This window comes from Chelonia mydas, chromosome 5, assembly GCF_015237465.2.
Source record: "Chelonia mydas isolate rCheMyd1 chromosome 5, rCheMyd1.pri.v2, whole genome shotgun sequence".
NCBI lineage: Eukaryota > Metazoa > Chordata > Testudines > Cheloniidae > Chelonia > Chelonia mydas.
The window spans coordinates 110,865,148-110,886,493 of record NC_051245.2 but is presented as its reverse complement, the minus strand read 5'-3'; the positions used below and the strand labels follow the sequence as shown (position 1 = coordinate 110,886,493).

The 21,346-nt window shown below is 39.4% G+C and overlaps 1 long non-coding RNA gene across 23 annotated transcripts in view; it reads right to left on the bottom strand.

Moving 5' to 3' along the window:
* LOC114020757 overlaps positions 1-21,346 on the bottom strand; it is a 139,369-nt gene that overhangs the window by 78,596 nt on the left and 39,427 nt on the right. For 6 of the 23 annotated variants that reach the window (XR_006291349.1, XR_006291339.1, XR_006291342.1 and 3 more), the window contains one exon: positions 6,324-6,423. The exons of 15 other annotated variants lie outside the window; for them this stretch is intronic. This is a non-coding gene — a long non-coding RNA (uncharacterized LOC114020757). Of the gene's footprint in view, positions 1-2,433; positions 2,493-6,323; positions 6,424-13,595; positions 13,611-21,346 lie in introns of those variants that run through there. 2 more of the 23 variants (XR_006291350.1, XR_005225793.2) reach the window with 2 other exon arrangements.

Here is a 21,346-nt window from a genome sequence, read left to right as displayed (position 1 = left end):
CAACCTAAATAGACTAGGCAGACAAAGGATGGGAAGGAAAGCTGGCACCAAAATGTGAAATAACTTGCCCAAGGTCATGCAGCAGATCAGTAGCAGAGCTGCGACTAGAACCCAGGTCTTTTAAATCCCAGGCCAGTGCCTAATCCACTTGTTCATGCTGCCTTGAGAATAAGGACCTTTGCTACCCTTTCTGACTTCCTTACCCCTAAAAGTGTAGCTACTTTGTTCTTGTCAACATCATTTGTGGAAAGAGATTATCCCACAAAATGGCATTATTGAGCTCTTGCCAGTTGGAGAAAGATGCAGCTTCCATGGCATGCACAGATAAGCATAGCATCTCTGAGAAGAAGTTCAAGGCTACAAAGTACATCAAAGCTTCAAGTATATTTATACCCGAGACCAATGTCAATGACCCAATGCAGCCTTTACAACTTCTTAGGCCCTCATAGTTTCAGGAGCCACACACCACATGCATAAACCTGACTTGCTAGCTAGAGTGCCATGCCCAATTCATGATCCCAAGTGACTTCAGCAACAATTCACTACAGACCGTGTAACTGCCATCCCAAGCCCCTCAATCCTGCAAGGTGTTTAAGGCCTTCTGGGCATTTTACTGGATGTGAGGAGCTTGAAATTTTCTAAAAGGAGAACATCTCTTTTTGTAAGTCTCACTTTACAAAAGGCTTGGCTGATTAACCTCACTTCTGTGAGCTGCGGGGAGGAACCTCCTCTCTCCACTGAGAAGCCCCTTGATTCAGCTCATATGTAAAATCTAGACCCACAAGAAAAAACGAGGTAGAAATTTACTTTTTTTAAAATGAATGCTTAGGTCTCTAGTAGTCACTTAGTACCCGGTTATAAACCCATCAGGGATGACATGCCATTCTGAAGTGATCATCCAAATGTTAATTTTTTTTAAGTGGAGGTTCATCTACTTTGGTCCCAGGCACTAGATCTCAACCAAATGTGCCCATTAAATTAGGTTCTCTCCTCCATTTTCAACTATGGAGTGGTGGTAGGGCGAGTTAGACTCTTTGGACAGCAGTGAACATCTTTTGTTTTGGTATGTTAAAAGACAACCCCTAATTCACTTCAGATTTTAAAGAAATATTGTTTTAATTCTGGCCTAAAACTGAAGGTTTGTTAATGATCTGGAAGAGGGAGTGAACAGTGAGGTCACAAAATTTGCATTCAACGCCAAAATTATTGAGGTTTATCATGACTAACAAACTGCGGAGAACTTCACAGAGACCTAACCAAAGACCGCAGTTGTGACACCCTGGGTCACTTTGACTAGTACCTTACTACACACACTACTCACCATGAGGCAGGGAGCCAAAGCTACATGAATGGGGAGCACAACCGCAGATGAAATTCATGGTTAACAAGTGCAAGGTAATGCATATGGGAAGGAATCATTTGAACTACCCATACACGTTGCTGGGTTCTAGCTTAAGTATAGCAATTAAGGAAAGAGATTGTTCCACACGTGACATGATTGGACATCATTGTGGACAGCTCAGTGAAAACCTCTGCTCAATAGGCAGCAGCAGCCAAGAAAGCAAACAAAATGTGAGCCTGTACAAAAGAAAAGGAGAGAAAAATAAAACTGAAGATATTAGAATGCCTTCCTCATTGGGCATACTGTGTTCAGATCTGGGACTCCTACCTCAAAAAAAGAGCTAAAGCTAGTGCCTCTTTTTGTAATAATTTTAACATCCATCAAATTAAGTTTGGGTTTGATGGTTTTGTTCTAATGGTTTCAGAGTAACAGCTGTGTTAGTCTGTATTCGCAAAAAGAAAAGGAGTACTTGTGGCTTCATCCGATGAAGTGAGCTGTAGCTCACGAAAGCTTATGCTCAAATAAATTGGTTAGTCTCTAAGGTGCCACAAGTACTCCTGTTCTTTTTGTTCTAATGGCTTTGTTTTAGAAACTGGAAACTCTGAAGTGCACTCCCTTTATCCCCATAATGATAGAGGTTATTCTCTGTGTTGATATCATCTAATTATTTCCAGTGGATGGCACTGCGTACTGAACATCAAGAACCTGCTGAACAAGTTAGGCTTTCTGAAAAACAAGCAGAGTCCTTGTTAATCAGGCCTCATCAGACCCAGATTGCGATAGTTCTTTCAACAAAACCACCCTGTGCAACTTCATTGTAGATCTCTAAAGCTATGCTAGCTTTGAACATTTTGCTAAATTTTAAACATTGCCAGGTGGTGCCTGGTGATTTAGTTCTGTCCCATACAAATTCGGTACCACTGCTATCTACAGTACCACAAGCTTAGTTAGTGAGAATGAGGAACTTCAAGCTCTGTTTCAACTCAGTTTTCTGCTTGGTCTTCTCCTTCCTCACCACTCCTAACACACCACTGCCCAACCTTCCTTCACTCTAGCTGGTTATGTCATATGTTCTCCATCTGGTGCTTTACCTCCCCAGCCTTCCTTATCTTGGGCCAGTCACAGCGCTGCTGCTTCTGCCTTCAATTTGCTGTAATGTGTAAGATAAAGCACATTAGAAGTAGTACAGTGGATCCAAAGAGTTCTACCTTGATAGCTCTTTGGCATCATTTTAGGGTGCTTTGTTAGCAAAGCACATACAGCAGTGTCCCTAGCAGCTTAGTCTGTATTATTTGTACAATCATTCTGACACAAGAGTTCACTCTAAAAATCTTACGTAAAACGAAAGCATTTCAAATGCAAATCATGTTTCATTTTTAAAGTATTATTTTCAAAGCCACAATGACTTACGGTAAAAATCCAATTTATGATCAGTATGGCACACAATCTGAGATTAGTTCACAGCCAGTGGTGAGCTATATATGGCATCAAATATTTACTTTTTGATACATAAACAATGGGATTGTGTCTAGTAGAAACCTTCTCTTTCACGTCATGCATTTTACCCAGAATACTACTGATATATTAAACAAACAGAATACTGACAATTACACATTATATAAACCATGTCCAAATATACCCACCCTGTTTAAAAATAGCCAATCATTAACAGGACTTAATTTTGTTTGGAACCTGCCCCATGATCTGGGTAGCAAAGTTTCTTCATGAATATATGAGAGTCCCCAGAGTTATTACAGCTCACCTTCCTAATAGTTCTAATCCTGTAAACGTTTCTGATTTTTAAGAACACCAATAAGCACTTTTTTCGTTTCTTCCATGCAAGGATCCATAGACAATTTACATCCATTCACTATTTAAGCATCAAACACCCTTGTGAGGAAGGCATAATTCTATTTATTTTTCCAAGAGGCTAAACCAAGGCAAAGAGGGACAGATCCTCAGCTGATGTAAATTACCAAAGCTCCATTGATGTTAATGACAATTTACACCAGCTGAAGATTTGCCCAGTGACAAAGTAAATCAGTGACAGGGAACACAGGAGTCCTAGGTCCAATTCCCTGCTTTCATCACCAAATTATCTCCTTATGTCTTCCTCAGCGAAGACTGCAAAGCCTTTGGAAAAAACTTGAGATCCATGGTATTTACAATGAAAAGTCGCAAAGAGGGGTTTTTTTAAAATTAGTATGATGATACATTGGCCTTAGGAATAGCTGCAGACATTCTTTAAACATTCTCTTTAACTAAAAATAATAAAAAGGTCTTGCACTCCCAAAAATTGAATAGAAAAAAAAAACAATGTTTATTTACAAAACTGCTGGCTCACTATACCCCCCACACTGAAATTCCTATGAGACACAATAAAGATGCAAACAGTAATCTGAATTCCTAGCTCAGAGAGTTAAAGGAGAGGGATGATATCATGGCTCCACTGAAGACGATGGCAAAACTCCCACTGACTTCAACAGAGTCAGGATTTCATCCAAGATATTTACTTGAATTCCTGTAGGTTATAGCTAATTATATTCATTGTAAAAAGGACAGAAGCTGCCAGTTTTAACGTTTGAAGATATCCAGCCACTTATTCAACTGATTTTCAGCTGTCTTTTTAAGCCTGATAAGATTTTCATCCATGAATATTAAAATCCAAATTGAATGTACCAATACTTTATTTGAGTCTATAACTTTCTTGGTGCTGCATCTTAGGAAAGCTATTTATCAAATACTCCTATTAAAAACATTCGCCATTACATCAATTCAAAAATCCCATGGAAACCTAGTTAACACGAAATGGACACTCCTTTGGTGATAACTTTGTATCTAAGTTTTATAAAACATGCCAACAACTAAAGAAACTAAAAGCCCCTGATAAATGAATCAAATGATTATAGCAACAAAGGGTCCCTTTCTGTCTGTTTAATGAAACATTGCAGGAAAACTTACCTTTCTTGATAGAAAACAAATAGTCTAAAATACCATAATCTAACAACATTCCTCCTCTAACAAGCTGTGAATTCTGGCCTAGTCCTGCAAACCATTAAAAGACTTCACTTAAATGGTTCCACTTAAGTCACTGGGACTATTTATGAAGATACGGCTATACTACAGAGTGGTATGAACCTGAAGTGTGGAAACTTAAGAGGCAAGCTTAGAAGTGACTATTATGGATCTCAAGTATCAGCGGGGTAGCCCTGTTAGTCTGTATCCACAAAAACAACGAGAAGTCCGGTGGCACCTTAAAGACTAAAATTTATTTGGGCACAAGCTTTCGTGGGTAAAAAACCCACTTCTTCAGATGCATGGAGCGAAAATTACAGATGCAGGCATTATTATACCGGCACATGAAGAGAAGGGAGTTACCTTACAAGTTACCTTGTAAGAGAAGGTAAGGTAACTCCCTTCTCTTCATCCCTTCTCAGTTACATGGTTCTAGCTATTGTACTGCTTTGTTGTTTAAGACAGAGTACTTGCATTGCTGCTGCTTATACATGTAGATCGAGATCATAGCCAGGCAGAGTTTTATTGAAGCGGAATGCTGACTGGATTCCAGCCTTCCGAGTCATTTGGATCAGAAGCATTCTTGTTGTCATAAGTTATCTAAATTACTCTTATACATTTAAAGTATTCTTCTTCAATGCTTGATGCCCTCAGACTTGTATTTAAGATAATGTAAAAGTCATTCTTCATTGGCAGGTCAGTTTCCTCGGCTGAATTGTGCTCTCATTATTATCTGAGTGAGACCAGACAATCACTACACTCTCAGAAGAACTCAGACAGAAAAATGTTAAAAAGACAAAAACCACCATGTCACCTGTAGGTGAAGCACTTTTCATGAAGTGTTTACTCTATGTCTGACTTCTCAGTCCTTGTCCTCATAGGAAACCTGCACAAACACCTTCAAAAGACGAGCCTGGGAGCTTAAATTCATAACTTTGCTGGACACTAAAAATCATGGTCTTAATAAAGACACTGGATTTATGGCTTATTACAACCCACTAACCTCCCTTTTTAGTTTATGGGCTTATCTACATTACCACTTAAGTCGACATAAGTTACATGGCTCAGGGGCGTGAAAAAGTTACATTGACTTCAACCGGTGTCCACACCACGCTATGTCAGCGGGAGACACTCTCCCACCAACATAGCTTCTGCCTCTAGTTGAGGTGGAGTAATTATGCTGACAGGAGGGCGCTCTCCTGTCGACCTAGCACGTCTTCATCGGACACGCTACAATGGCGCAGCTACACCAGTGCATTCTAAGGACTTGTCTAAACTAGGGAATTTTGTACCAGTCTAACTATAATCAATGTAGCTTTGTGATTTACCCCCAGTAATTTATCAGAGGGAAAAAAATCACACTGGTCTTACACTCAGACAGCCCAGCTACACTGGAGGTTTGCATCAATGGAACTAGAACAGTACCAAAAAAAAAAAAAAAAAAAAAGACACTCCCCTCCCCAGAGGATTTAAACGAAAGCTATGAGATGCCTTAATATTGGCAATTCAAGAAATTAGGGGTTTTGAGCAGGCAGGTATTTTCCTCTTCAGAAGCGGTCCTGACTCCACAATCTTTTAGTCTGTGTGGTGAACCAAAGTGTTTCCAGATCTTTTGTTTATCTTACCAGACAAACAAATTTTAGCTCCACCCTGGCCATGCAGCCTGTGGGCCTGCAGAGAGTGGGTGTATTTCGTAGTATTTCAGAGTCTGCACAGCCTTTGTTCCTGGAAGATATTTGCTTTCCTTTTGAAAGGGAGGCCTCTGCACGACCTGCAGTTTTCCTTTATACAGAGATAGATTTCTATTCCTGAGGTATCTTATATCTATATTATCCCTTCAGGTATACTGAGATATGTACCTTTAACTATTTGAATTGTAATTTATACCCACTCATTTAAAGTCATGATTTTTTTTTTAAATCTTTAGAAAACCATTTCATATTGTAACAGTAAATTGGGTCCATACTACAGTGACGTTCCATGGCTATATCAAACATTCCACTGTAATGTCCTAGCATGAACTGAGCCAGAAGTAGTGAAGCATGGGAGGAATGGACATCACAGACCTTAAAAAAAAAAAGAAAAAGAAAAAAAAATGGTATTAATTTAATAGTGTGCTCAATGAACCTCTAAGCTCCGAGATCTAAAAATCTCTGCGAAAGTCAACTTTAAGATAATTTTTTTTCTCTCGTTTTAAAATGACTTAAAGTGCCCTGCAGAGGAAAATTAGAACTGGTCAGGAATTTCCCATTAAAATGTTTTTTCAATTAAAATTTCATTTCTGTAAAATTCCATGTGGAAAAAGTTGATTTTGTCTAATTTCTTTTTACTGAGAAAATAGAAATTAAATATTTTGTTTCAGTTGGATTCAACCCAAAACAAAAACACATTTTGGACAAGTTCAACCTGAACTGAAACGTCAAACCAAATCAAAATGTTTCAGTTCTTGTCAGTTCAACATTAATCTATATCCTTCTGAGCTGCCACAGAGCTTCACGGGAGTCCCATGACCATACAGCATCATGAGATGTAGTCTGGGCAGGGAGCATGGGGGCACAAACTACAACTCCCATGAGTCACCATGGCAGCTCAGTGGATTCAGTTTAATGGCAAACTGACTCAAAATTAAATGTTTCTATTCAATTTCACAAATAATAATAAAGTATTTCAGTATGAGAATGTTGAACTGTTTCCACATTTCTCAAACTTTTAATTCTGAAAGTATTGAGATTTGGACTTTTCATCCAGATTCAGGATGAAAATGGCAAAAGATTGGAATTTCCCATGAGATGGGCCTTTGATATATTTTTTTTTAAATCAGCTCTAATGAAAAGCAAATATTCACCTCATCAGTGTGCACTGAATAAGAGAAAGTCTCACAAGCATAAACAAAATGTAAGGCAAATTAGACTGAATCCTGACCTCAGGTCACACTGTTGTCAGTCTGAAATAATGCAAATAAGTCAGTGGTGTTTGTACAGATTTTTACCAGTGTAACTGAGAACAAAAACTAGGCTGTTTTTTTACCAAAATCATGAAGTAGCAAATAGGATATGGGTAGTATTCTTTAAATAAATGTAACCTGCTAGTGGCATTTTATATGTTCTATATATATATATGTTCTATATTTTAGAAGCGGTCAGAAACCAGCAAGGGCAGCAGTATGTATATAACTAGGCCTTGTGTGTTAACATATAGTTAGTAAAACATTGGTATTTGGAACCTACATGGCTTTTACACAAGAACAATAGGAAAAGAGCAAAAGACAACTCATGGCAAATCTATCTTGCTGTGGTACTGCAGAAGGTATCAAAGTGATATCACAATTACCCACAAAACTATGAAAGTCTGAAAAGGGCTAGGTAGATAGGGATTTTTTATATATTATATATATATATATATACACACACACACACACACACACACACACACACAGTAGTGGTGTATGACTCAGTTTTCAACATTTCTTTCAAAATGCTCAATAATAGTAATAATAATACTTCATATATAGTATCTCTCAGGCCTGACTCTGATCTCACACCAATACATACCTGGAGTAACTCCACTGAAGAAAATAAATAAATAAATAAAACAATGGAATTATACTGCGTTTGCACCACTGAAAGTGAAATCAGAATCAGGCCTATCATCTGTCACATCCCTTGTACTAGCTCTATCCTTCAGCAGGATTTCTGGAGTTTAAAGAATTGGCAATATATACCAGAGAAATCATTGGGGCTGAAGATCCCCCCTGTTCAGAGGCCCAGCACAAGGCCTATGCACCACTTAAATCCTCCGAATAGGGCTCACATGGGATTTGCTGGGCTCCTGTACAGGGGTGAATTTCTCCCTTGTATGTTTAAGAGAAGAGAGGTCTCATATTTAACAGCCAGCAGGTACTTTACTAGCAGTGGAGAAGGACTTACTCAACTATGCAGTTCTCAAGTGCAGGAATGCACATTACGGCAAAATAGTCAGTACTAATAATTTCATCCCTGTTTTATTATTTTATAAGTGTGTAGATTGAGGACTTCAGTTTTCTCAAAGAGTCATTTGGTCCCTGGCATTAGCAGAAGCTAGATCCCTTTCTGTAAAGATTTGGTCTTTCAGGCGCTGTCTTGTGAATGCCTGAATTTGAAGCATTCTGAGTGTACAGGGCTGTTCCTCTCTATCCGAAGTCCCTTCACCTTTTTGGCCTTAGAACAGGATATTTGGAATGTTTGCAGACCATACTTGGCAGGAATGAAATCTGAATTTGTGTCCTGAATAATGAACTTTGACTATCAAAGACTACTAAGAACTCCAGTTAAAGTTGAAATGATCTTTCTTCATCAGTCCCCTTCTGCCTATATTTCTCCTTGGCTAGACAACGGTTTCCATGGAGTATTTGAGTTCCCACTGTGTGCTGTTTCTGATGGATTGGGTGTGCTCTCTCTCCCTGGTCTGTACCAGTTTACCAGAGTAAGATGTTACTGAGTTGGGAGCTCTGAAATGGAGGGACAGCACAGCGAGACAGGCTGAAGTAAGCCTAACTCTTCTTTCCCCTCCTGCGTGTAAAGACCATATTTTAATGTCCTGTATTTGGAGGGCTATGTTTGTTTGGATTAGCTCGTCAAAGGGACAGGACACTGCATTCGTTTATTAGTTAATTATAATAAATAACTATTGCTGGAGGAGTCTTACCCAGTTTTAGGTTTTATTTCCATCACCCCAGTATCTGAAGGGACGATTAGAAGGAACACCCTTCAGAGCCCATCAGCCCTTCTCCTACATCAGCCATATGACTTTTGTGATTATCTGTGGAGCTGCCATTACTGGACCAGACCCAGGAACTAAACACTGGTCTCGGATATAATAGCACAGAGCAGGTCAAAAACTTGTTGACCCCAAACACTTTTCCCACTGAAACATGGGGTTTCACCAGAATTGAAGTATGTTGGGGGGGGGGAAGGTAAACGCTGGCAATGCAGTCCAATTTTTGGACAGGACATTTCTAAATAAAAAACTTTTAATTTCAAATAAACATTTTTTCTGATCAAATCTGAAAACTTTTGTTTCCACCAAAAATGTTCAAAAATTTTAATTTCAGCATTTCCAATCTGAAATTTTTCTGAACTTTTCTTCCCAAAAAGTGTTCACTATTTTGATTTCTCATTTCTGGACAAAAACATACTGAACTATCAGAGTTTTCCCACCAGTTCTACAAAGCACTAACAATAGGCCACTGGACAGTCCCTGGTCTAAAACATAGTTCGACTTCTGTCAGCCTCATGCTGCAGTGCTCCCCCCCACCTCATTCCCAGCCACCCAGCAGCCTCTCCATTGGATTGCCTTCCTCCAACTCGGTTTCTGTGTTCCTATTAGAAAGCAGCAGCTTGTTCTGTTTCTCTACACTCATAGCGAATCTACTCCACACCTGTCTGCTCAGCTCCTCTCCATTTCTGAGCATTCAGTTTGCTGTACCCCTCCCTGCTCTGAGCCTGCATCTGCATCTTTTAAACATTGTACAAATATTTATCCTCACAACTACCTTTTTTCAGTGACTAGCACAATGGGACGCAATCTGATTGGGAACTCTAAATGCTACTAGAGTACTAATAGTTTTCTGAAAAAGAAACTAGTAGTATCCCCATTTTACATATTGAGACTCTGAAGCACAAGAAAGTTAAACGAGCTGCCCTAATTCACAGGGCAAGGCAGTTCAGAGTTAGGATTAGAATTTTCGTGCTGCTGCTCTGTCCTCAGACCATCAGACTCTGCTGCTTTAAAGATGTGCAAGGGGCCTGTGTGAGAACGGATACAAGGAACAAGGGCCTTTCCTCTTGATTTTCAGAAATTGTTTTATCTCCCAGCTGTGTTTTACTCTTTCAGATGGGAATATTCCCCCCGCCCCCATTTTACAAGGCAAGTGACACCACTCACAGCCACAGATAAAATTGTTAAACATTCAAAACAAGAGGGTACAGCTAGTGTTGGCTGGAGAAACTTGACCAAAAAAAAAAAAAAAAAATCATATTTCTTCAGAATATGAGGTTCCATCAAAATTTAAATGGTTTTGCAAAATCAGGTTGATTTCTCCAGAATTTCATTTTGGAATAAAACAAAAGAAATTTGACACTTTGGAATGAAATGTTTTGAATTTTCATTTTGAAATGACTGTTTCAAAATTCTTTTTATTTTTATTATAATATACAATATTACATTACATAATAGAACACAAAATAAAAACGTCAAAGTTGACAAAAATTAAACATTTCAAATGTCCTGAAAAAGAAACTACTCAATTTTCATTCATGGAAAATTTCGAAATTTTCATTTTTTTACCCTCCGATTGGGATGAAGCCAAATTTCAATATCTCAAAATCTTTTGCAAATTGTAACTTCTATCCTGTGCACAAGTCCGGATACAATAGGTATACTGCAAAAATCTTGCATTTGATACTGCATATATTTAATTTACAGATCGTTAAGAGATCAGTTACCCAGTTTGCATGTGCAAAAATAGAGTGATGAGGTTAGATGGGAGAGGGTGCACATAGGTTTTTACTCATTAGTTCTCTGTTCGGAATATCTGACCTGTAATGCAAAGTAGCAATGTCACAAGCCTTCCATTAAAATCGAAGTGACCCGCTCACATCTAAAACCCTTACTCTGAAGGGTTACACATCAGGGTATTACGAAGTATCTCGGAAAATATCTAGCTAGCTTTTTGCACTCGTCTTATGTAATATAAAGCAGCTGAAATTGTGTTTATTTTAAAAAAAGTTGCCCAATAGCTGAATGCTTCAATGACAAGTTTTCAGACTGGAGCCAAGTTTGGAGGCAAATTTATAAGCATTGGGGGGCGAGGGACAAGAAAGAGAACAAATTAAGTTAAAGTAATACACTAATACTCCAATATTTATGGGGGGAAAAAACCAAAATCAAAACAGCACAAAACGGTGACTGAGGTAGAGAGACCATAAGGACTAAAAAGTGTTATTTTTTTCCACAAATATATCTTCCTACGTAAATACGACTTCACATGAAGAAAATAAAAAAGTACCTATTATTATTAGTAATAAGATCACTATAATGCCATCATTATATCGCCATTGAGATGTAGCCATTTGACCCAAGCAACATGACAACAGATTTTTAAGGCTGAAGACTGAAGAATAAACTACTCTTTAAAGGTGCAGATAATTAGATTAGTTATTCCAATTAGAATCTGTGCCTGGATACCAGGGTTAACACTCTCAAACTTGAATTACATGAGGTCTTTAATGAGCATATGTGGTTAGGCCCACAGTTTGACATCTCCTTCAAAAGAGGACACTTGCAGCAGTAGCAGTGTCCCAAGCATTTCATGAGGCCATTGGTTCAGGAGAGAACCAGTGTCCTGTAGCCCCTATATGCCGGCAGGCAAGATGGTCTATCATCATGTGGTTAGAGTACCGGACTGATGCTTGGGAAATCCAGGTTCATTTCCTAGCTATACCACAGGCTTCTCTGTGTGGCCTTGGTCAAGTCATTTAGTCTCTCTGTACCCCAGCCGTTAAAATGGGGATGACAGCACTACTTTACCTCCAAGGGGCTGCCCAGTGAACTTCATTAATGTTTGTGAGGTATTTGGGTGCTATGGTGATGGAGGTCAAATGCATACTGAGATGGGGAAGTGTACCATTGCATTCTCCCAGGGTAGAGCACCAAGGAAATTCCTCTTTCTAAACTAACTCTTCTCTGGCTCTAAACATTTAATATTCTCTAAACACAGTTTTTTCCTTGTTCTTCTCTATGTGTTTTTCCCTTGGTTTGCATTATCATTTGCTATACAAAACAGGCAGGTGTCTCTCATCCATTCTCAGTCTCCAGATCCAACCACCTCACGCTGGCCTCACACTGCCCTGCCATCATAGAGGGAGCGACGCAAGCAAAAAACTTCACAACCTAAACAAATCCCACCAATTAAAGAGTAGGGGTGCCTTACAAGAGTCAGTCAATTGAGCCTACATGGTGAGTTTGGGTTTACTAGGAATTACAAGAGGCCACGGCAGACTGGTTCAGATTCAAGGAAAGGAGGAATATGAATGTCCAAAACTAAGTTTTATCTACAGTACACTTTTTTTTTAAAAAAGTTCTAGAAAGCATTTGGTAATATTGAGGTTTATAGATCTGAAGAGCACCACAGATCTCACTTAGGCACCACATTACACAGCGATAGCCGTGCTTGTCAGTGAAAATAGAAATGCTGTTATGGAGCTCTCCTCCTTAATGGGTGGGTTCATCGATCAAATTCTGGACTGATTAACGCCCACACCATCTCTTCAACCTCAGTGGGGTTACACAGGGTACAAGGTAGCACAAAATTTGGCCCTGTAACTTTAAGTAGCCACAAAAAAGGAATGTTCTGCTTAAGCCAAAAGACAACTCTGAAGGAAAACTGAGGGCTAACCTCCTGTTATAGTTTCCTATCATAAATGGAAACATTTCAGCTACTTATTGAGGTAGCACCTACCTGTGCAGAGTTATCAGTATCTAAAATCAGTTTTCAGCAATGATACTTGAACCTGTGCCCTTTGTATTTTTATGGTACCTTTCGCTTTACAAATATCATTGACTTAAAATGTATTCCAATCCAAATTCACATTTGTCATACTTCTTTCCCTTGAGTCAAATCCTGAGGTCCCGAGCACCTGCATCTCCCACTGAACTCAATGGGGCTTACAGGTTCTAGGCCAAATCCTGAGATTTGCCAGTCTCCTGCTGCAAGTCTGTACCATTGCTCACCCAGTATATTTGATTGATTGTAAAATATCACACACACCTAACAGCTCAATATAATTAATAATGAGGAAGAAGGCACTTGAGGCAAATATATATTATTACATCCATTTTACAGTTGGGTAAACAGGGACACAAAACTCAAATGATTGGCCTAAGACTACATAGTCTCTGAAGAACACTCAGAAGTTCTGACTTTTAGTCCCCTGATATAAGCAATGGATCAGTGCCTCTCATAAAGCACAAGGAGATGTTGCAGAAGCTCAGCTCAGATGAGTTCATAACAAGGAAGGAGTGGTAAAAGAAATGCAGGAGCTTATTTAATTGATGAGCAAGTTCTGCCACTAGGCTCTCCTCTGTCTCATTCACAACCCCTCAGACACCCCCCCACCCACCCCCCAGTTTACACCTCTGGACTCTGGCTCTTTTAGGAGGATTCAGCACTTCTCTTTCCAGCTTTTGATATGAAATGTACCTTTGCTGTAACTTGAGAGGAAGCATTGTCTATGGTGACAGCTTGGGATTGAGTTAAGAGTTCGCTTCCTGGCTGTGCCACAGGCTTTGCCGTGTGACACTTTCCCCAGCCTGTAAAGAGAGAGAATACCCGCTACCCAGGAGGCTTAATTCACTCACTCTGTAACGTGTTTTGCTTTTCTGTAGTGTCAACTAAAATCTAAAAGTATTATTAGTTGCCCAGTGCCGGGCTGACTTCCTACAGGACAACATGGAAGGAGAAAGTGCAGCCCATGAGCATGCCCTCCATTTAGTACCTGGGTTAGCAGCTCTGGAAAAAACCACACTGGTTTGTAACTTTAATTTTGAAAGATATGAAAAAGGTGCAAAATTACCAGTTACCCAAGAATGTTTTCAAAGCTAAGCTGAAAACCTCCAGGTAGGAGAAATAAGTTACAAATGCAGCTTTTGGATGCAAAATGCCCAGCTCAAAAAGCTGTAGTTTTTCAATTCTATTTCCTTTGCTTTCGTTCAGATCTACTGTAGTAAACAGTTTTCTTTCCAAAAGTCTAACTAGTACGGGGAATTTAACCAGCTGCAGAACTGAAACAGCTTAATAAGATATTACTGAGAAGTACAATTCCTGGAACTCATTCACAGCGTTGCTATCTATTGCTTAGTAATACAGTAAGTGACTTTTCAGTATTTTTTGAGGTTTCCGGTAAATATATTTGGCTAAGTGCCAGAGCTTAAAAATCTAAAACAGGTTTTTGCAGGTTTTATTGATCTGAATTTACACAGGCTCAGTTCACAGAAAGAGCTGAATATTAAGCATGTTTGAAGGGGGATCTGAAAATGATGCTGCCCAGAAAATGTTTGCATTATTTCTAATTTTTAAAAAGGTGCTGGGAACAGGTCACAGTTATCAATGGAGAGCTACCTCGGACAGCATGAACAAAGAAGCGTACTGACAGTTAGACTCTACTGTGCTTCGTTCTCCTGTGATTTCAAATGGATCACGGATTTACACCTAACATAAAAATTGTATATTGTTTCTTTCTTTTGTTCATTTCAACCCCAAATGGCCTCTAGGGCTGTTACTCCATGTAGGTTCCCTGAGCATCCCAGACTTTCTAACCAGAGAGGCTCTTTCTTATTCCCCCACCCTGTAAGGATCCAAGCAAAGGCCCATATTTAGCTTTACACAATCAGGTAAGAGTATCTCCTTCACACTGAAGGAGTCCTACTCCACCCTTCCTGACTACCACAGAGGCAGGGTAATATTTTCAAGTGTGCCTAAGCAACTTAGGAGTCAGAGTCCCACTGACTTTCAAACAGTTTTATTCCATTGGGAGTGGAGAGGAGTTTCAAACTCCTCAGTGACTTTTAAAAATAGGACTTAGGTACTTTTGGAATTTGACCCATAGTCATTAAGTGTTCATCAGTTAACATACAGTGGTATCTGAGATCATTACAATGGGTATCAGGAAGTATGCTGCAATATCTGTGGATAAGTGTCAACATTTTAACTGTGGTATTGCAGTCAGGCTCCAGGAGGAGACAATAATGGAGGAACTGATCAATTAGACAGATGTTTCACATAAGTAAGTGCATGCCAGTAAGCGCATGGCCCCTATAAAAGGGTTTGGTAAGATAGTGTCCCACTCCTCTCCCAATAAAAAACAGTGTTGGCATATAATTTACGTTAACAATTTAGCCTATATTACTAATCTGTCAAACTATTTATTGTATTCTGGATACTTTTTCAAACCAAAAATCCACACCTCTCTTATTCACATACTCAGATTCCAAGGCCGGAAGAGATCACTGTGACAATCTAGTCTGACCTCCTGTATAACACAGGCCAGAGTACTGCCACAAAATAATTCCTAGAGCATATTTTTTAGAAAAAAAAAAATCCAATCTTGATTGGAAAACCTCTCTGATAAAAAAAACCAACAAAACACCCATTATAAGTACCTACATGGGGAACAAATATTTGATAAACTGTAATCCAGTCACTCCTTAATCTTCTCTTTGTTAAAATAAATAGATGGAGTTCTTTGAGTCTATCACTACAAGGTAGGTTTTCTAGTTCTTTAATCATTCTTGTGAGTCTTCTCAAAACCCTCTCCAATTTATTAACATTCTTCTTGAATTTTGGACCTCAGAATTAGATGCTATATTCCAGCAGTGATCACATCAGTGCCAAATACAGAGAGGGGAAAAAAAAAAACCCTCCTACTTGAGATTCCCGTTTATGTATCCAAGAATCTCATTAGCATTTTCGCCACAGCATTCAGAAAATCTCATTAGCTCTTTTGGCCACAGCATGGCACTGGGAGCTCATTATCTAAGCATGGCCCCCAAATCTTTTTCAGAGCCACTGCTTCCCAGCATAAAATCCTCCATCCTGTATCTATGGCCTACATTCTTTGTTCCTTCCTAGATGTATACATTTAGCTGTCTAAAAACCCATATTGTTTGCTTGTGCCCAGTTTACCAAGCGATCCAGATGGCTCTGTATCAATGACTTGTCCTCTTCATTATTTACCGCTCCCCCAATTTGTCTTATCTGCAAACTTTATCAGTGATGATTTTATGTTTTCTTCTAGGTCATTGATAAAAGTGTTACATGTGGTAGAGTTAAGAACCTATCCTTAAGGACCTGACTGCATGATGAGGATTCCTGGTTTACAAGTATTGCATAGAGATCAGCCACTATTTTTGTAAAAACCTGCACAGGAATATTATGGAGAGATCTGTGTTCCACATGCTGCCACTAGAGTAGCATTTAATTAAAGATAGAGCTGGTTGAAAAATTTTCAACACTATGATTTTCCAACAGAAAATGCAGTTTTGTCAAAATCAAAACATTTTGCAGGAACATGTGGATTGAGACAAAATTTGTGAACAGAAAAGAGTAAACAAATCATTTCAACTTCTCAGTTCATTTTGTTTTTACTTATATTAAAATATTCAGTATAATGTTATATATTCTATTAATGTGGCATCATCATCAAAACAAAACATTTCAATGGCCCTGAATCTACATTCTTCAAAATTTTCCAGTTGGCAGGAAATTTCAGCTTTTTTGTTTTGATTCTAAACTAAACCAGATTCTGAAGTGTCAGAACTTCTCGTGGAAAGGAAATTCTGTTTTCTGACCAGCTCCACTTCCAAGGCCACTCGAGTCATTTTAGGCCCCAAATCTATGGGGTTTTTTAGAAGGGTTCTGAAAATTAATGAGAGATGGACTTGTACGAGAATGTTCAGATGCAAAGTTTTGGTTCATCATGGGGAAGAGGGAATGAAATCCAAAACCAGAACCGAATTTTACAAGTGGCCTGTGTCTTCATCATAGGCCAAGTCAAAACCCTGGATTGGAGTTGCACCACACAGCACTACTCATCTCGTGGGATTTTCAATCTGCCCCACCTCCAAAGAGATTCTTTGATACAGGGCCTCTTAATAGCTGGCTCTAATGCCAGGAACCTGGCTGTTCTTAAAGGTTTTAAACAAGTGAACCTGTCAGTGTTTTATGAGTTAACAAATAAATGCTGTTTGTAGTAGGATGTACTGTGTCCATCCCCGGCTGGCTGCCACTGACCCCGCTGACTACTACACAAACCAGGAAGGAAGTGTGAATCAGAGCCATGGGAACTTAAGGCTCCATTAGCAAAGCCAAATCCGTAAGAGCCAGCCTGATGGGGAGACAAATGCTTATCACAGTGGAGATTAAAGGTTTGTCCACACTTACAATGCTACACCAGTGCAGCTGCAGTACTTCAGTGAAGACACCACCTATGCCCATGGGACAGCTACTCCCATTGGCATGGGAACTGCACCTCATCAAGAGAAGCCCTCCCACTGACATAGCACTGCCTACACCGGGAGGTCAGTGGGTATAACCGCGTCGCTCTGGGGTGTGGATTTGCTACACCCCGAGTGACGTAGTAATACTGACATACGTTTGTAGTGTAGACCAGGGCTAAATCATTTAAAAACTATTCAAGTATTTGACAGAATCCCCATGTGGCCAAAGCTTAGAGGCGAAGATCAGCACAGAGGTCAATGCAAGGTCTCTGCTCCTCAGAAGCCACAAGTGCTATCAGTGTCAGAGCCAATGCAGGATTCCCAACCCATGGGGAAAATATATGAGCAATAGTCACATGGTTTTTCCACTGGAAAACCCATTCCCTTGCAAAAGTTACTATGAACCAAACTCACTCTTGCTGCTCCAGGGAGGTGCCATTCATCCTGCTGAAGCCAGCTGTGTATTCCTGTGCTGCCATCTTTCACAGATGTTCCATGGAGAGCAACAGAACTTACACAAGTATGTTTGGCAGCATAGAGAATACCTGTGCTGTGCCCGGATGTACCTATACTTTTGAGCAGTTAATTGCTGACTAATATTTGCACATCTCTTTATGATTGGTTTCAGGTCATGCTTGTTTCCTCTGAGCCTATTCCAGAAAGTAAATAACAACGGAAAGCATTTAAGTTATCATTTTTAATCCAGATTTCTAGGGATTCAGCATGGTATCCTGGGATAAGTAATAACATTAGTGTGACTGTACAGTAAGGAAGATATTACAATGTGATTTAACATCTTTACTTACATACGTAATATTCACATAAGCATATAATGATATATTGACTAGCTCCATGGAATCAAATCACAATTTAAGGATTTGTTACAGCATAATTCTGTTCCCAGAAAACAAATCTAGCCCAGCATGGCTCCTCTGAAGATAGCAGAAATATGATAAGTGCTAGCGTCATGAAAGATTATTATTAAAATCAGTCTTGGGTGCTACCACAAAACGTGTTTCCAAGCAGAGAAGAAAGCAGTCCCTGCCACAAGGAGCATGCAGCCTAAATAGACACAAACAGACAATGGGTGGAAGTGCCACGACAAACCAGCAAAGTGATCACAGTGCCAAAAGGCAGGTGGTTTGTCAGTTACATTTTGAGTAATATAATCTGAATTCTGCTACATCCCACCATACAGCCTCTCATCCTCTCCCTGCTGCAACCCCCTTTTGAATTCCCTACATCCTTCCTTCCCAACTCTAGCCTTTTTCACCTGCACAAGTACACTTCACTCATAAGACTATATAAATGAAATAAATAAGGAGATGATTTAGTCTGCCAGCATCTTGTCAGATCACACAACAAGTGGGACTACGGGAAGGATTTAAATGAGGAGAGGGTAGCGTCTCTTAGACTGGCTCAGAAAGGACATTGTATTTTTAGAGGGCAGTGCAGAAAGAGATGAACTGTTATTTGGGCACAATTTGTTCCGTAAATAGAGCTATGGCAGTTTATATCAGCTGAGGATCTTGCCCAGTAAGACTTCTAAGATAAACTACTAATATTCCCTCTTTGTACCTCTGCACTGGAGTTCCATAGCAGTGCAAACCTGTATGGAAATCTGTGCAAACCATGCAAACATACAGGCTCCTTTTACATGCACCACTATGTAAGAAAAAGATGAAAACACTATTTAGGTTCAGATACATATAAAATCATTAAGTAGCTATATATCTGTGTTTGCCAGCCTAGCTGACCATCTGTGCAAAAACCCAGAGATAATAAATCGTTCTGGAAAAGAACACAGTGTAGAAGGAGACATGCCCAGAAAGCAAACAAACTGAATAATTCCTCTGGTGGTGTATGTGCAAAGAAAGGAAGGCAAACAGGAGTTCTACACTACACATTGCTTTCAGAGCTTGCCCATCTTCAAGGGCAGCATAATCCAGTACTCCAGGCATACAATACAATACGAAACTTAGAAGTTCCTGTTAGCACCAGAAACCAGATGAGATCTCCTTCTCTAGTTCTGGGCAAGTCTTTTTGGGGAAAAATTTCAAGCATGGCCACTGATTTTGGGGTACTTCAGTTTTTATGCACCCTATTTGAGGCATCATGGCTTGATTTTCAGCTTCTGAGCACCTACACATCCTAGTGACTTCAGCTGGAGTGGCAGGTACTCAGCAGGTCCAAAAAAATCAGTCTTTAGTTGTCTCAAATAAGACACACCGAAACTGGGTTAATTATAACCACCTACGTGGCAGGGATGCTTTAAGGCGTAACTAGTTAATGTTTTGAAAGTTCTTTGAAGATGTAAAATATTGTATAAGCAGTAAGAATTAGTATGGAGAGAGTTTTCTTCTGTGGTGGGAGCTTTTTATATCATCTGGGGATCTTTCAAGAAAAATCTCCCATATTACCTCTAGAGAAAACGGCACAAAAGTTTTAACTTTACACCAAAAGCAATGCTACAGGAAGCAGACAAACTGCAGTTGCTTGTGCCAGATAATAAGACCACAGCTTAAATTAAATAGCAGCTTTTATTATTCAACGTTTTGTGTTTAAGTCAATGACCAAGGAAGAGCAAAGAATAGAAACTAACCAGAATTTCACAGCCTTACTCTTTCCTTGGGGAGGGTGGGGGGAATCGCAAATACCATGAATGACAACTCTTTTGGAGAGTAGGTTTTGTCATTAGTGTCCATTTGGGGGTATTTTCTTTCATGAGGCAAGTGCTACAGAGAATAGACTCTTTTCCAAGTTTAGAACATTATAAGGCTTATTTAATGACAGTTTACACAACACACAAACAACAATTTTCTGTCATGCTCCAGGCTCTACAAGGCAGACAGGAACAGAAATATTCTAAACATGTGCTTACTTTTTCTTATATGAACACAGACAAGTAAAATACCCACCAGCAAAAATAATACAAGAGTCCCTGGTGGAGTGCAGTGATGGTGCAGGAATAGCACAAAAGAGAATGAATAATTCCTTTACTATGAGGAGGCAAGACTAGATAATCGTATAAACTATCCCTTCTGTCCTTCACAGCTATTAATATGAAACCATGACTAGTTAACGGAGATGGAATTGAACCTGAAACCAAATAAATTAACCAAAATTGTCATTATAAACCAAAAAGAAAAGGAGTCACAAGTACTCCTTTTCTTTTTGCGAATACAGACTAACATGGCTGCTACTCTGAAACCTGTCATTATAAACCAGACACTCAGAGCAAAACATTGAAAGTTTTGCCATGTTTCAGCAAATAGGTCAGCTTGTGATGTTTAGGTGCAAAACTTGGTCATTTCATATACTTTCAAACCCAACATAAGAACATAAAAACAGCCATATGGGGTCAGACGAAAGGTCCATCAAGCCCAGTATCCTGTCTTCTGACAGTGGCCAATGCCAAGTGCCCCAGAGGGAATGAAAAAGGTAATCACCAAGTGATCCATCCCCTGTCACCCATTCCCAGCTTCTGGCAAACAGAGGCTATGGACATCATCCCTGTCCATACTGGCTAATAGCCATTGAAAACAGCAAATTGTAACTGCTCCAACTGAGTTTCAGCATTTGTTGGAAACTCAAAGTGAAACCTCATATAATACAATAAATGACTGGTGAAAGAATCAGTGTATAAATTATACAGAGATGGGCTCAAGCTGCAAACATTTCAGTTAATGACTAGACTTCAACCCCCATGCTCCAAATCTTGGAGAGAGTGTTCGGATCTGCCATTTTGGTTCAGACCATTACAGATAAAGAGGTCCAGCCATTAAATTCTGGTCCCCTTTCAAGTTTATATTCCCAGAAGTTTGGCTACAATGTTTTGGTTCACACCCACCTCTAGAGCTAACATTAGTGGAAGGAACTACTGAGGTGCTGATTGTTTTAGGTACAGAAGTTCGCACATAAAGGACAAACTTAAAGGGCTCGATCCTCAGCCAGTGT